This window comes from Leuciscus leuciscus (genome assembly GCF_965113295.1).
Source record: "Leuciscus leuciscus genome assembly, chromosome: 16".
Lineage (NCBI taxonomy): Eukaryota > Metazoa > Chordata > Actinopteri > Cypriniformes > Leuciscidae > Leuciscus > Leuciscus leuciscus.
The window spans coordinates 38499354-38515242 of NC_138740.1; the positions used below are offsets into that span (position 1 = coordinate 38499354).

At 35.4% G+C, this 15889-nt stretch overlaps 2 long non-coding RNA genes across 2 annotated transcripts; both read left to right on the forward strand.

The window, feature by feature from the left end:
- The first annotated feature begins 1500 nt into the window (after positions 1 to 1500).
- On the forward strand, positions 1501 to 3394 carry LOC309477027. Its single transcript, XR_014198476.1, has 3 exons — positions 1501 to 1842; positions 2272 to 2322; positions 2450 to 3394. It is a non-coding gene; the product is annotated as an uncharacterized lncRNA (long non-coding RNA).
- A 7367-nt stretch (positions 3395 to 10761) lies between these two features.
- On the forward strand, positions 10762 to 14814 carry LOC309477297. The gene is made up of 4 exons (XR_014198602.1): positions 10762 to 10821; positions 10953 to 11158; positions 11987 to 12041; positions 13867 to 14814. It is a non-coding gene; the product is annotated as an uncharacterized lncRNA (long non-coding RNA).
- The last annotated feature ends 1075 nt before the right edge of the window (positions 14815 to 15889 follow it).

Consider the following 15889-nt stretch of genomic DNA (forward strand, 5'->3'; position numbering starts at 1 on the left):
ATGAAGGGAGAATGCTCAGAATTGCAGTGTGACACAAACAAGACTTCACAGTGAGTGAATGAGTGAACATGGAATAAATAGGCTGAGACTAACAGGGTGATGAGACACAGGTGAATGCAATCAGTGATGATGAGTCCTGGCAGTGAGTTCTGGGAAATGTAGTTTGTGAGAGTGACAATAGTCTGGTGTGGATTGCCCTCTGGTGGCTCTCAAGGGCACTCCAGCTGGTGACCGTTACAGATATATCATTGTTTATTTACTAGCACTGGTTTCCAATTTTTATGAAAGCAAGGAACTCCTTTAGTGTAATTTTGTTGTTGTTGTTTTTGTTTCATGATACCCTAATTCATAATAAAAATGAAAAAATAAATGAATTCAACATGAGCTTTTAGGCTGTTTAAATTAACCGTTTAATCTTGTTAGCAGTGTGAATCTATGGAACAAAACAATAAAGATGCTTGAAAAAGGAATTTTATGGCCAAACCCATCAGTGAAACTTCTATTGAAACCAACTTTCCAGTTTTCAGTTTCTGAACTTATTGCATGACAGACTGTCAACAAAGAGGAGATTGTGTTTTGCTATAAAGCATCATTGTTTTGGAGTTTGATGCAATGAGCATCTTACACAGTTATACAGCCCTCTGTTGTCCCAGTCTGAGAACAAATACATAATGTTTTACTGTAAACCCTAATGCTCAAAACAATGAATTGGTTTGAATAGGGTAAATTTTAATTAAACAAATTAGTTCAATCAAATGAACTTTTATGGGTATTTAGAACTTTCACAAATGGAACACTTCATGTGCGATTGTCATATAGTTTTTAAAAATATTTGAATTTCAGCCTAATAGTGATACTTCACTGAATTGCAAACTTCTCATATGTTTTGTATGTTTTAAAAATTCAAAATGCTGTATTTGTATTTAAATAAAAATTGTCCACACAGTATTTGGTATTTTATTTTGATACATTTCAACTGAAGTATTTTGTGTTTTTATTTTAAATGCATTTTCATGTATTTATGCCCATGTATTTATGTCTCAATAATGCCACGTTAAGCTTTTTTCATGTGAAGTTGTCAGGGCGAGGCGAGGACTCAATATGCAGGAATAATGGGTTTTATTTTAATTACAAAAATAAAACAAAACAAAAACTGAAAACAAGAGAGGTGAGACTTGGCACAAGGAAACATACAAGCCATGTGCTCACACCAAACATGACTAAAGCACAGCACATGGCCTGCAAACACAATCACAAGCCATGTGCTCACACCAAACATGACTAAAGCACAGCACATGGCCTGCAAACACAATCACAAGCCATGTGCTCAAAACAAGTAACAAACATCGAGAAAATGAGAACTCATAAGCCACATGTTCACACAGCACATGACAACATGAAAACACACAGCCAGATAAACACAAGCTGTGTGCATGAAAGCATGTGGCCAATGTAAACACGAAGCACGTGTTCGTGAACACAACAACAAGTGACAGAACCCTGACAGGGGAATATTCATAAGGCAAAAGGAGGAGGAGGGGGTTTTACTTAGCCTATAAAATACTAAACAACAGCAGAGATGTCAGACCTGGACATTTCCTTTTCAGCTGATCAGAAGGTTATTAAAACACCTTTATCTTTATATTTTTGATATTTTTATGAATTACTTCATTTAAACTGGACATTTATGTTTGTATGTTTTGCATTAAAAAAAAAGAATAATTAAATGGACAAGAGAGAAAGAGAAAATGGCGAACAAAAAGGACAAAAAGTTACGATCTTCTGAACCAAAGAAGCCGAGTCTAGTCAGACAGAGCAGCATTAATAGCGGCAAACCAAACTGTGAGTATTTATGATGTTTAATATCAAACTGTTATATTTCATCATCAGCTGTGTTTCATCTGCCTCTCTGTGTCTTCATATTTCTCTATATGAACTATATAGGAAAAGCAACATTTAAATTTACACTTGTGGTCATAAGTTTCAGATTGCTATTATTGTCTTGTGGATTATGTAAATATCTGTTATTTGAAATTCAGTTCAAGTCTATTATGCTTAATCAGGGCAGGACTTTTTTTCCTTTTTTTTAAGGAGTTATAATGATCCTTATTTGGTTAAAATGATTCACATGTTGCAGATTCTGCCGGGTTCATGTAAATGTATGTCCACAAGTGCATGACGCTTAAGTGACACTGATTCATCAGTTCATCCAATCAAACATGATACGCTGTATGAAAGCTATAAGCAGATGTTTGTGTTTTCCATTCCCAGTTTCTCACATTGCACAGAATCATTCTGGTGTTTCACTGAGTCGCAAAAGAGGTAAGACACACATATTATATACAGAGAATAAACATAGTTTACTCTATGTAGAACTGATGAACAAATCTGGTGCTATATTGATCTCTGTGTATGTTATATTTCTGAAAGTATTTTTTTCTCTTTTTAGAAAACAGCAGTTCTTTTCATCTCACCTACGAAATATTCTTCATTTGACCCAAAACTGCTTGTTTTGCGTTCATTTTCTCATTGTACTTTATCATTTAATAAATAAAAATCAGCAAGAGAGAGAAGAGTTTCGACTGTGAACAATGTTGCAGGTTTCTGTTATGATGGAAGTATTATTGGAAAGACCAGACATGAGCTTAACAAAAACAGTGTTTGTTTGTGAAGGCTTTGTAAGGTTATTCCTCAGTAATGGGTACGGAAATCAAAAAGCCAATTGATAACTTCTGTGCAGCTTTTCTGACAAACACATGAGAAATGTTGTGGAGACTGATGCCGAAATGATATCATGACACCAGTGATGTCACCAGCAGAACATTCAGCTCTAAACACAAAGAGCTGCATTTATCTGATTATCAAAAAGTGTAAAAAGACCTCACTGTGGACCACCATGACTGAAAGAATACCTTGAAGTTCCAGTGGAAAATTACACTGTATCTGTTGACACTACAGAGGCAAACAAATGATGTCACTTACAAAGGCTTCGAAAGCCCCCTTTTGCTCTGAAAGTTTAGAGAAGTTCCCAAACGTAATTTCAGGAGTGAAACCATATTTCAATTAGTTTCAACTTCAAGTAGTTGCTCACCTTGCTAATCTAGAGTAGCCAGTTAAGCAATGAGTTGTTTTTTTTACAAAGATATATAAAGAACTTAGGTTTTATTATTCAGTAAAACGATATGTTATTGTGAATATTATTGTCACTTGTTCATCATTGTGTCAGTATTTCATTCGCTGACTTTAGCTGAAGCTTCTCTGTGCGAAGAACAACATAGTGATGAAACACGTTTGTCCGCTCAGGGCCACCGTAGAAACATGTGGATGTAAGCGGACCCGCGGTGTGTGTAGAGAGAAATGCCTCATTCTAAGCTAATAAACACATAACGGTTCATTAAGGTCTTTATACACCACTGAAAACATAGTTATGTATATGATATTGCATTTCTGTCAACAGATCCTCCTAAATATTACTCAATGCACCTTTAACCATGTGTTCATGGTGGTTGTCTTATGTTGTTGAATGTTCCCTGTCTTGTGTTGAACAATCTGCAATAATAATAATAATAAATCATACAGTAAAGTGCATGGTTTTGAAAAATCTACAGTTGATAATTAGTAGCCTATTACAGCAGATCAACAGCTGAGAGAAGATCAATAGACATTAACTGTATCAATAAAAATCATCAGTATAACTTTGAACAATGTGTGTTGTGAAAAGGCTACATAAGTGAAAACTATAAATAGCTATTTAAAAGGTTTATAAGCTTTTTAGTACTTTTTTGTTGTATTTTATATATCTTTCATTATCATCTATATAGTATTTTGTATAAATGTGCATATTTAATGTTATTGACATTTAAAGGAAATGTAACCACATATTTATGAATCCATATCTCACACTATCCTGTATATACTGTGATGAAGAATGACTGCAGTGTTTGTCATATCTCAATGTTTATGATGAGCTGTTGTTGTTGTTTTTCAGTGGTTTGATGATCATGTGTTACAGTGGATCAGGTTCAGTGTTCAGTGTGTGTGTAGAAACTGCATTAGCGCCACCTACTGAGGATCAATGACACTACAACTATCATTACATTATTAAATCATTACTATCGCCCTTTTATTGTAATAAAGTCTTATTAACTTTAAGTTATAACAAAATATTAATAATAAAAATGGTGCTAAAAATAAAAACACTATTGTTAGAGTAGATTTAAGGGTTTATTTTCATTCACTCTTTCTGTTCAGCTGCCAGAACAAAGTGATCACATTCAACTAAATATAAAAAGGACTTTATAAACTGATCCATGTTGAACACAGCGCTGTTGTTTTAATTAGCTTCTAATTAATAAGGGTTTAAATATAGAAACTACAGTTAATCTGCATTCTGCTGGTATTTGGAACATAATTAGTAAATGCTGGTCAGTTCTGAAGATTTGATTAATTCGAGACTACAGAAGAATAGCAACTGCATTACACAGAATTCAGTTTTTTGATATAAAGATAAATGTTTGTCCACTAAAAGACGCAACTAAATTTTCACTGCATGCAAACTCAATAGTATTCTTCTTTCAGATGAATATAGCCTAATCAGAGCTATAAAAAAAATGTCCTGCCTCTTCCAACTTTATAATGGGAACTATATAAATATAATTTTAGTTTTTGGACGTCCATCAAAGTGCATCCATCCATGATAAAAGTGCATATATCCATGATAAAAGTGCATCTAGCCATGATAAAAGTGCATCTAGCCATGATAAAAGTGTATCTAGCCATGATAAAAGTGTATCTAGCCATGATAAAAGTGTATCTATCCATGATAAAAGTGCATCTATCCATCATAAAAGTGCATCTGTCCATCATAAAAGTGCATCATCCATGATAAAAGTAGGGCTGGGTACCGAACTTCGATACTTTTATGGTATCGAAAAAAATACTCCAATTCTATGAGTATCGAAAAATTCTTTATCTTTCGGTGCCAAATTTCGGTTCCATCTGAGCGCGTAAGCGCAAGCTTATCTGTCCTCTCTGCATATTGACAAAGAGCGGAGCTCCGACCCACACACACACGGAGAGGTGCGGACGGATTAAACTGTTTGCAGTTTTGCTGAAGTCACAGAGAGTCACGGTTGGTCTCAAGTGTGGTAACAGTTTTTTAAAACTTCACGCAGACAGCGTTTGCTGCGATATGATATTAATTTAATGGCGAGCAGAAAGCGGTCGCGGTGCTGTTGACGTTACACTTCCTCTTACTAAACAAGCAGCCACAATGGTGTTTTCTCTCCCCTGATGACTGACTGACAGGCAGTCATTTTATTAATGTTAGGCTATGTCTACATTAATCCGGATACATTTGAAAACGGTGTTTTCGTTTATAAACGCTCTCCGTCCACACTAGCGTTTTCAGGCGTTTTCGGACGTTTCAGTGTGGATGAGAAACTTTTGAGAAACGCCTGAAAACGCTTAATTCACCTTACTGCGCATGTGTTAATCCCCACCAAAGATCACTGATATGATTCAGATGGAAAAATAAATAATGAAGTTATCGAAGTTATCGCGCAATTCGTCTGACAGGATAATTTTATTTAGTAAAATATCTCACCATTCACTGATGCGGTCCAGGTCGCACGCAGTCACCGTATGTTTGGTCTAAAACGCAACTGCTCTCATGTATTGCCGCGTTTTCAAATGTATCCACTATGGAGTGCGTTTTCAAAAAAGCTTCATTTTCATTAATAAAAACGCCGTCTCCGTGTGGACGGAAGGCCAAAACGGAGAGAAAAATATACGTTTTGTGGACATGCTAAGTGAGTAGTTTTACCAGATTTTTTATTTTATTTTGATAACTGTTTTGATTCACAATTAAGGTGGAAAATAAAAGCTTTGTGTTTAATGTATTTTTGTTGATGTTGAAATTAATTTTAAAACATATGGTATCGAAAAAAGTATCGTTAGGAATCGGTATCGAAACTGAGGTATCGAAATTGGCACCGGATCGAAAAATTCTGAACGATGCCCAGCCCTAGATAAAAGTGCATCTATCCATCATAAAAGTGCATCTATCCATCATAAAAGTGCATCTATCCATGATAAAAGTGCATCATCCATCATAAAAGTGCATCTGTCCATCATAAAAGTGCATCATCCATGATAAAAGTGCATCTATCCATGATAAAAGTGCATCATCCATCATAAAAGTGCATCTGTCCATCATAAAAGTGCATCATCCATGATAAAAGTGCATCTATCCATCATAAAAGTGCATCTATCCATGATAAAAGTGCATCTATCCATGATAAAAGTGCATCATCCATGATAAAAGTGCATCTATCCATCATAAAAGTGCATCTATCCATCATAAAAGTGTATCTATCCATGATAAAAGTGCATCATCCATGATAAAAGTGCATCATCCATGATAAAAGTGCATCTATCCATCATAAAAGTGCATCTATCCATGATAAAAGTGCATCTATCCATGATAAAAGTGCATCATCCATGATAAAAGTGCATCATCCATGATAAAAGTACATCTATCATCATAAAAGTGCATATATCCATCATAAAAGTGCATCTATCTATGAAAAAAATGCATCTATCCATGATAAAAGTGCATCTATCATCATAAAAGTGCATCTATCATCATAAAAGTACATCTATCATCATAAAAGTGCATCATGTCCATCATAAAAGTGCATCTGTCCATCATGTCCATCATAAAAGTGCAAGACAGCTTGCATCACAATAGGTGTAATTGTGATTGTCAAAACATTTAGTAACTAAACAGAATTTTATTAAGTTTAGTGACAACATGTTACAATGTTTACATGGTACAATGACTGGTAGGCTTCTGTTTTTTATTATAAGGGTTAACACAACTTTCACTTTCAATTCAATTCTTGGGATTTGATTTCAATCTTGATTCAATATTGACTCATTTGGATAAATATTAGTTAGGCTGCAGTACATTTCTCAAGAATTTTTTTTTTATCTCACATAATGCTGTAAACATACAGAGAACTCTATCAGCTGGTATTATTAAAGGTTACTGAGAACAGGCGCGCTCAACTCCCAAACCGTTTGTGGGTGCGAGTTATAAAGAAGTTATCAAATAAAGATGAAAAACCGCACTCTCTAATTATATCTCATATATTTATTTATACCATGTCCACACAGACGTGTTTCAGCCTAAGCCATCATCAGTGTGTGGTGTGAAACACCAAAAGGATTGCTTTTTAAACATCACAGGTGAACCCCATTAACGTCATCAAATCATCTGCACCGTCAGGTTACCAACATTGTAGAAACACACAAGGAATAACACAACAAAACAGGCCATAGATAATGCTCACATGTAACCCTTATGAACAATTACCAAAAAATGAAAAAATACGAGTCAAAAAATAAGAAAATAATAATAAAAGAAAAAGAAAAAAGTTAAATAAATTGAATTAAATAAAAACATAAGTATATGACTGTTTCCTTTCTAAAGGTTACGATAATACAAATCTCGACTCAAGTTTGGATAGGGTACGCGGCATTGAACGAGAATCACTTTTTAAGAAAAATACACCCATTTCAGATAATCGAGTTGTCTTATCTACGACATTTTCTCCCCTTTCGGGTGAGATTAAATCAATAGTGAATAAGCATTGGCATGTTTTATCTAGTGACACACAGATCAGCCAGTCTTTTCAAAACCCTCCACTTTTTGCCTATAAGAGGTCGCATAATTTGAGAGATACGCTGGTTAGAGCTGATTCTTACACTCCACCTACCAATTGGCTTACAGCCCTTGATCCGGGCAATTTCCCTTGTAGGAGTTGCGTGAATTGTAATGCGATGATTTTAGGTAATTCTTTTTCACATCCACGGACTGGCAAGACATTCTCTGTGAGAGGGAGAATTACTTGCCGTATGTCCTTTGTTGTGTACTTACTTAAATGCCCATGTGGGCTTTGTATGTTGGTAAAACAAAAAGAGTTAAGAATAAGATTACACGAACACAAAAGTAACATACGTAATCACGACATTAAGTCACCTGTGGCTAGACATTTTAATGAATTTGGGCATATTTGTACTTTGAAATTTCAAGGCATCGAATTAGTTAAATCTCTTCAACGGGGTGGAGATAGGGAGTGCTATCTCCTTCAACGAGAGGCTTTTTGGATTTATATGCTTCAAACAGTACACCCCAATGGTTTAAATGAAGAAGTGGCTTTAAATTGTTTTTTGTGAAACAATTTAATCTGAAATCAATTTAATCAATTTAATTCTTATGTTTAAATTTGTGTTCAATTTATTTAATTTGTTAATTATTTTTTTCTTTTCTTTTTTAAAGGTTAAAAATAACAAATTAAATTGAATATAATGCGGTTTTCATTATAACAACAATTATTTAATGGCACAAGTAAAAAAAGAATAGTGCACATATTTAGCTAAATACTCCTCTCTATTGCTATTTTTTCTAGTCAACTAACGTGCTGGTCATTAAATGGCTTTCCTGAGGTAAATGTAACGTTCTGTGCTGTAATTGTTCTCCTGCTGTTTTATTACACAATGCAATCACGCAGGGCCGTTCCCACAGTGTCACCACCACTCGAGTTCCCTTGAAAGGGAAATATTCCTTTAATGCTCATGTAAATATAGCCTCAGTAAAATAGCCTAAATATTATTCGTGCACTAAGGTAAGCCACATGACTACACACAGTTTACTTCTCTCTGTACTTAGTGGAAAAAAGTAAATATTGGATGACTGGGATGTTTGAGTCCAGAAAACTTAAATCAACAATGACTTTGCCGTGTTGACGCATATAAAATACACAATAATACACAGTGGATAAACCAGAAGATTATGAAGATTAAGTTGATTGTGAGGGTTGACGAAGCTATTACTGTCCCGTTCTGCACTGTCACAGAAGTTTATCAGTGGTGCGTGTTTTAACATTGCCAATTTAAATATTCATGTCTCAGATGGCGTTAACACTGAATTGAGTTTTCCTTCTCATCTTCTTGCGCTTGAACACGCAAATTCACACAAATGATGTCAAAATTCTCTCCTAGAATCGAGGATTCTAGTAAACATAGTCAGTTACGTCTAAACTGAATGTCAACGGTTTATTGGAACTGTGCATTGTTCTTAAAGTGACAGGAGCCTAATATTCCTGCTGCTGTCTGTGTTTTTAATGTTAATCAAACAACAAAAGACAAAGAAAAAAATCACTCACTGCTCTTGACTGAATAACCTTTGTAACTTAAATAATGATTAATCTTCAGGTAGCACTTTATTTTACAGTCCTGTTCCTCATACATATACTTTAACCCATGCACTTATATAATATATATAATACATATAATGCCCAGTACTTTCTTAGCTAAGTACACGAATTACACGCAAGTACACATACTGTAAAATAAAGTTCAACCAATCTTTATTTAATGTTCAGTTTAGATTATATGCAGTGTTATTTTACATTAGATTACTTTATTCAATTTCTGTACCTGAAAACTACTGTTAGACCTGAAAAGCACTGTTCATTTAATTTGTATCTTTGTTCTATTGTATTTTTTTTTGTGCTATTGCTTGTAATTTGATTATTTGTTCTTTACTTGTTCTTAATAATCTTAGTTAGGCTAGTAGGTTTTGCTGTGGTTTCAAAACTGGAATCTAGAATTGTGAAATTTCACTTGTATCTAAAATGTGTGAAGATTTTGGTAGAGAACAAGTAAAACTGTTAACCACTGGGCCAGCAGAAAAACATCCTTGGCGTTGAGCCCTGATATAATGACTGAATGAATACATGTCAGACCAATATTTGGTCATTTTTAGAATATCAATAGTATAAGAAATTATGGTCTGTTCCAAACCACTTCAACTCCAATATATATATATATATCAAAATGTTCCTTCACTTAAAAGAGCTTAATTATCATATAGAGACGATTACATCCAATCTCAGTAATATGAAAATAGTATCACAGAGGCACAGGTGTCACCTATAGCTTGGGAGTGACTGAGGGCAATCGAGAACCATCTTGATTAAAGGGACTTCAAACAATCTTATCACTTTAACCTTTGGCTGTTCTTATTTGAAAGAATAACAGAGAACCTTCTGTGGGACACTAGGGACCATGGGGTGTCTCAATTTCATTAACATACAGACCACAGCTGTTGCAAGAAGAGCAACTTCATTTACATTAAGACCAGGATAAAAGGTTTAGGATGGGGTATGTTCGGGGTTCATTCTGACGCCGGTGAACCCAAGGTGCTTCGTGTACCTTGCCACTATTACTATGCTGTAATAAACTTCATTTTTTGAGATCTTCGACGTCCACTTCAATTTCTTACAATAGCCAATAACTGCATCTGCTTGCCTGACTAAAAGAGGCATCATCTCTTTCGTGTCAATTCAATAAATATTTTGAAAGAAAAAATAGTGTTAATTTTATTTCAGGAATTTGTGCATTTGCCATCATTAAATGACTATAACAGCCATCTGACACTGGCTGTCTACATATCTTCTTGTATCAGTCATAAAAAAAAAACACAAACTGTTTGACCAAAACCTTGTGTATTCAGTTTAATTATACAGTACATCCTGAAACTGATCAGTAATATCTTATGGTCTAATGTCACATTCTGTATACATATCCGGGTTTATAGTTGACAGAGGGTGGGGTGGGGGGGGTGGGGGGGGTGGGGGGGGGGGGGGGGGGACGGGAGGCGTGTCTAAAGCTGCTCTCCAAAGCTAAAAAACTCTCAAGCTCAGACTGCACAAACAGAGATCTCAGAGCTGCAGAGGAGATTCTTTTTACAAGGTTACAATTACTTTATTCTTTTAAAAAATGCATTGAAATCTCAAAATGAAACTGAAATGTAAATCTGTATTGCAATAAATAAATAAAATTTAACTTTAACTCTTACATTGCACCTCTATTGTCTGCAACAGATAATGCACAAACAGAATTTAAGAGAAATTAATGCATGGCAGAAGATCTGTGGAGAATCACAAACTGCAGAACAATTGAATATCAGAACCAGAGAGAAAGAGGAAAATGACAAAGAAAGATGATGAGACACAAACTACTGATCCAGGACAGAAAAGGAGTCCGAGACGAGTCAGACGGAACAGCATTAACAGTGGAAGGCCAAACTGTGAGTATTTAAGATAAAACGCGGTTACACATATTTCATATTCCTGCAATACCGGCTGCAGTTTCAGGACTGCATATAGTGCCACTAGCTAATGCTACTCCAACAGAGGAGACCTGACTCAGACGTCAAACAAACAGATCCAAAGACTAGACCTACGGATAAATGATTCATTTTATTATCTTTCCACCTTATTTTTAACATAAGAGTGGGCATGATGACCATTTTAATCTTGAATGTGCAAGGCTTTGGGTGTCAGCAGTCTCCAGTTATTATTGAGCAAAAACAGTTAATTCAACTGCTGGATGTTGGCATTCATTTTCAAAATATTTAAATGTATTAACATACTCATAAACACACTTGTTTGTAGCGCAATTGTTTTAAAGTTTACTGCACTTTAAGTGTGTCTCACATCAGACGGAACTGACAATATTCTCTTTCCAAGAAAACTGAATTTAAAACCAGAATAGTTGCTCATATATTGAAACAAATTATGTTAATTACTTTAAGAGTGTTACCAAAGTATATGTTTAAGGGTTAGGACAATATATCAATTAAATACAAATAAACAACTAAATTCTTCCTGATGAAAAATGAAATACAGAATTTAATAGTAAGTGCTATAAAATAGTTTAAACTGCTAATATATATAAACAACTATAGGATCCTAGAAATGCAGTCCTGAAACTATTGCAGGAATACCACAGTCATGTCAAGTCAATGTGAAGTTACATCTTCTCTGGTGTCTGAATGTGTCAAATCAATCCTGAACTTTACTATTTATCCACTTATATAAAACTATAATCAGACGTTTCTGTTTTTACTGTCTAGTTTCTGAAGATCCAGACAGTTTCATTCTGATGTTTCAGAGAGATTTACAGATGAGGTGACGCACACTAATCACATACACAAACTAAACAGAGTAAATTATTACAGTTACTCTGTGTGTTAAAGTTCTGAGAGTGTTTTCTCTTCAAACAGGTGCAGTGCCTTTTACCTGATCAGCAAAATATTTCTTAATATTCAGTCACTGATTAAAAAGTGATTGTTTTATATTGTTTATTTTTTTTAGCATTATTATAGACATTATCCAAATATTATATATCTATATAATCAACCGGTATCATGTTCATAGTTAAGACAGACACTGTTACAGAATAAGATGTGTACAGTATGAATGGGTTTAAAGGGTAAAAACAAAAATTCTGTCATTAATTACTCAGCGTTTCCCTCATGTCGTTCCAAACCCGTAAGACCTTCATCCATCTTCGGGACACAAATGAATATCTTTTTGATGAAATCTGAGATTTCTCTTCCTCCATTGATAGCTACGTAACAACTACTTTGACGCTTCAAAAAGTTCATAAAGAGATAGAGTAGTAAAACTAATCCATATGAAATGAGCGGTTTAGTCCAAATTTTCATTAAAAATATCTTCATTTGAGTTTTAAAGATGAGCGGAAGTCTTACGAGTTTAAAATAACATGAGGGTGAGAGTAATGACAGATATTTAATTTTTGGGTGAACTAACACTTTAATGTTTTTTTTTTTTTTTTTTTTTTTAAAGAATCTGACAATCGCTGGTGTGTAATCACAGTATAAACTGTATGATACATTAGTAAAACATTTCATAGTGATGAAAGAATATGTACGTATGTATATGATTGATTGCAAGTAGACTGGGATACAAAACACAGGAGAGAAACAGACAGATCTATCAAACTAAATGCATAACACCTCAAGCACAAAGGTCACTGAAAACCTAGTGTGTTTGTATTGATTGTTTTTTGTATTTAATGTTGTACAAGACAGAATTGTTTTATTTCTAAGTGTGGCAGATCATTTCCTGTTGAGGTTTCTATAGTAAACTGAGCCAGTGTATACTGTGTTAGATATTTTAGTTCTGTCTTTCCAGTTTACTGAACGAAGTGTATTGATTAATGCATTGCATTCAGATCTATTTATTCCATTTATCTGTATGTAATGAAATTGTGTAGTCATTCAAAGCAAGTAAGTTGTGAAATACACAATATCCTCACAGAGGATTTAATAGAATTAACTATTTTTAAAAGGAGATTACTGGTATGATATTTTTTTTTTGATTTTGATTTTTTTTTGAATAAAATAACTTTTACTATAATACATCTAATCTACACAAGAGAGAATAAACCTGGTTCACTTTTTATATACAAATAAATAAAATTAAAACTGCTTCTTTTTTCCTATTGTAGTTTTTTCTTTCAGTGGGCAAAGATGAGTGAAAGAGAGAAATGTGTTTTTTTTTTTATGGATTAGTTCATCACTAAAGCTTAAATGAGCTGTGCCGACTATAGCACAAACTCTTACACCGATAGGGTTCTTACAAACTGACATGAGCTTTTTGCCATTGACAAGTTCAGACATGAGCAGCTTGTAACACCTCTGATATTATAAGTTATAACCCTGAAGAAGTTGTTGACTTCTACACTCGAGAGAGTGAATTTTTAAAACAATATCTATGATGGATTATCACAGCGCTTTGTCTACCGTCCCACAACCTTTCTATTCTGTGCCGTTTTCATTGCAAGGGACAAAAAAAGAAAAAACCCAGACACTAATTAGGCTATGTTTAAAAACCACCCTGATTCAGTCACTAATGTGTCATTTATTTGCTTGCATTGAAAAGTCCCTTTTGATTCATCACTCATAACCACAGGTTTATTTATGTCTAGAATTCTGGAAGACTGTGCCAGGGAAGCGGAAGCTTCTCAATGAAGGAATGACACGTCAACGGAACAAGTCACAAAAGGTCCAGATTGACTCTATGAACTTTGCTCACATCACAGGATTACAGGAAGAGAAACTGAACGGATTCATCCACCTGCTGGACTCAAGCTATACACCTGGTGGGAACAGGTGTTCTGCAGGTGAACACAGCCCACTGAGCTTCTACAGATGCCAACATTGCAAAGACAATTTTTGTGTTACATCTTCAAGGATTATAACAAACGTCTTACTGTGACCCCGTAAGTGTTCATCAGAATGTGACCCACGGGGTCAAGGAGGGAAATCTGTAAGACTGAAAATACTGGTTGAGGTCTGAGACAAAAGGGCCCTGCTGGCTAATTAACATTCAACCTCCCCATACAACCTCACTTCCTCTCAGGAACAACTAAGAACTCACACAAGAACATGGTTTAATGTGAATGTTTATCATTGACTGTTATGTTTTTGGTGTCATTTGAAATGTCTCAAAGTGAGTGGTACAGATATCTCATATCCAGATACATCAAATAAAAGGTAATAAGGTTTATAGAAGTTTAGAGAAAACTGGTTAAGCCATTTGAGGGTGGTCTCCCCCATCCCCCATGTCAGGAGGATAAAGGAAGGTGTTCTCCCGCTCTCTGGTCTCTTCTTTGCTGGACACGAATGGACAACGCATTCTCATCCCAAGGCGTCATATACTGACGCTTTGGACATTTCGTCTACATCGAACGCACATGGCACCCTTTAGCGTCAATATGAGACGCACAGAGCTTTGTTCGGTTATGGGTAGGTTTAGGTCTGGGGTAGGGTTAGGGTTAGACCGCTAGGAGGCGCCTTCTGGCCCATATCTATCTGCATATCATATTGACGCTAAAGGGTGCCATGTGCGTTCGATGTAGACGAAATGTCCAAAGCGTCAGTATATGACGCCTTGGGATGAGAACGGGCTGGAATGGAATAGGTGGTTTCTCTCTCTCTCTCTCTCTCTCTATTAAATTGTTACATGTGATTATTCTAACTGATTTTGACATTGTTCATTTAATGGTTAAAAGGAATAGTCAAACATTCGCTCACAATTAATGATCCAAAGATAGCTTAAAACCTTTTCATTTATGGAGTCAGATGAAATAACGAGAGAATACCTGATTAATGTATTGTAAATTTAACCAACCAATACTTTGCATGAGTGAGGACAGAACACGTGATAACCTTTTCCCCGTGTATTGGCGAACCGGCGTTGGACCAATATATCGGGCCTTACAGTTCTGAGAACCTCACTAAGGAAGCACAAGTGAACAGAAGGAAAGTGTTAGAAAGTTTCCCAGATGTTTTAGAAAAGAAAGGACATTCAGGAAATCAATTCGACGTACCTTTAAATGTGTTTGAGTTGAAAAAAGCAGTCCTTAATGCAAAACAAACTACTCCAGGAAAAGACATGGTATGTTACAAAATGATAGCAAATATGACAGTGTGGTTATTATCCGTGTGGTTTTGTCGTAAAAATATACATATTTAAAACTTTATAAATGAAAATAACTGGCTTCTGGCTTCCGGCAACGGTCGACGCGCGTTCACGGGAGATGGATGCCGGCGTATGATGTAGCATAGGAAGCGTTGTACCTTAAACGTAAGTTTAAGCATCCAGGGTAGATGCAGGCCCGGACCATTTTAAGCCTAATAAAAAACTTAAGTATAGCTAAATCAAATAACTCTTCACGGAAATCCTGAGTGGAGTTTTGTTTTGCTCTGCTCTCTGGCTGTGCTGTCGCGTTCGTTCTCATCACGACACTTCCTACGCTACGTCCTACATCATACGCCGGCATCCATCTCCCGTGAACGCACGTCGACCGTTGCCGGAAGCCAGTTATTTTCATTTATAAAGTTTTAAATATGTATATTTTTACGACAAAACCGCACGGATTACCCTCAGAAGGCCTTCGTTTATCCCCCTGGAGCCGGATGGATTACTTTTGTGAAGGATGCATGCAC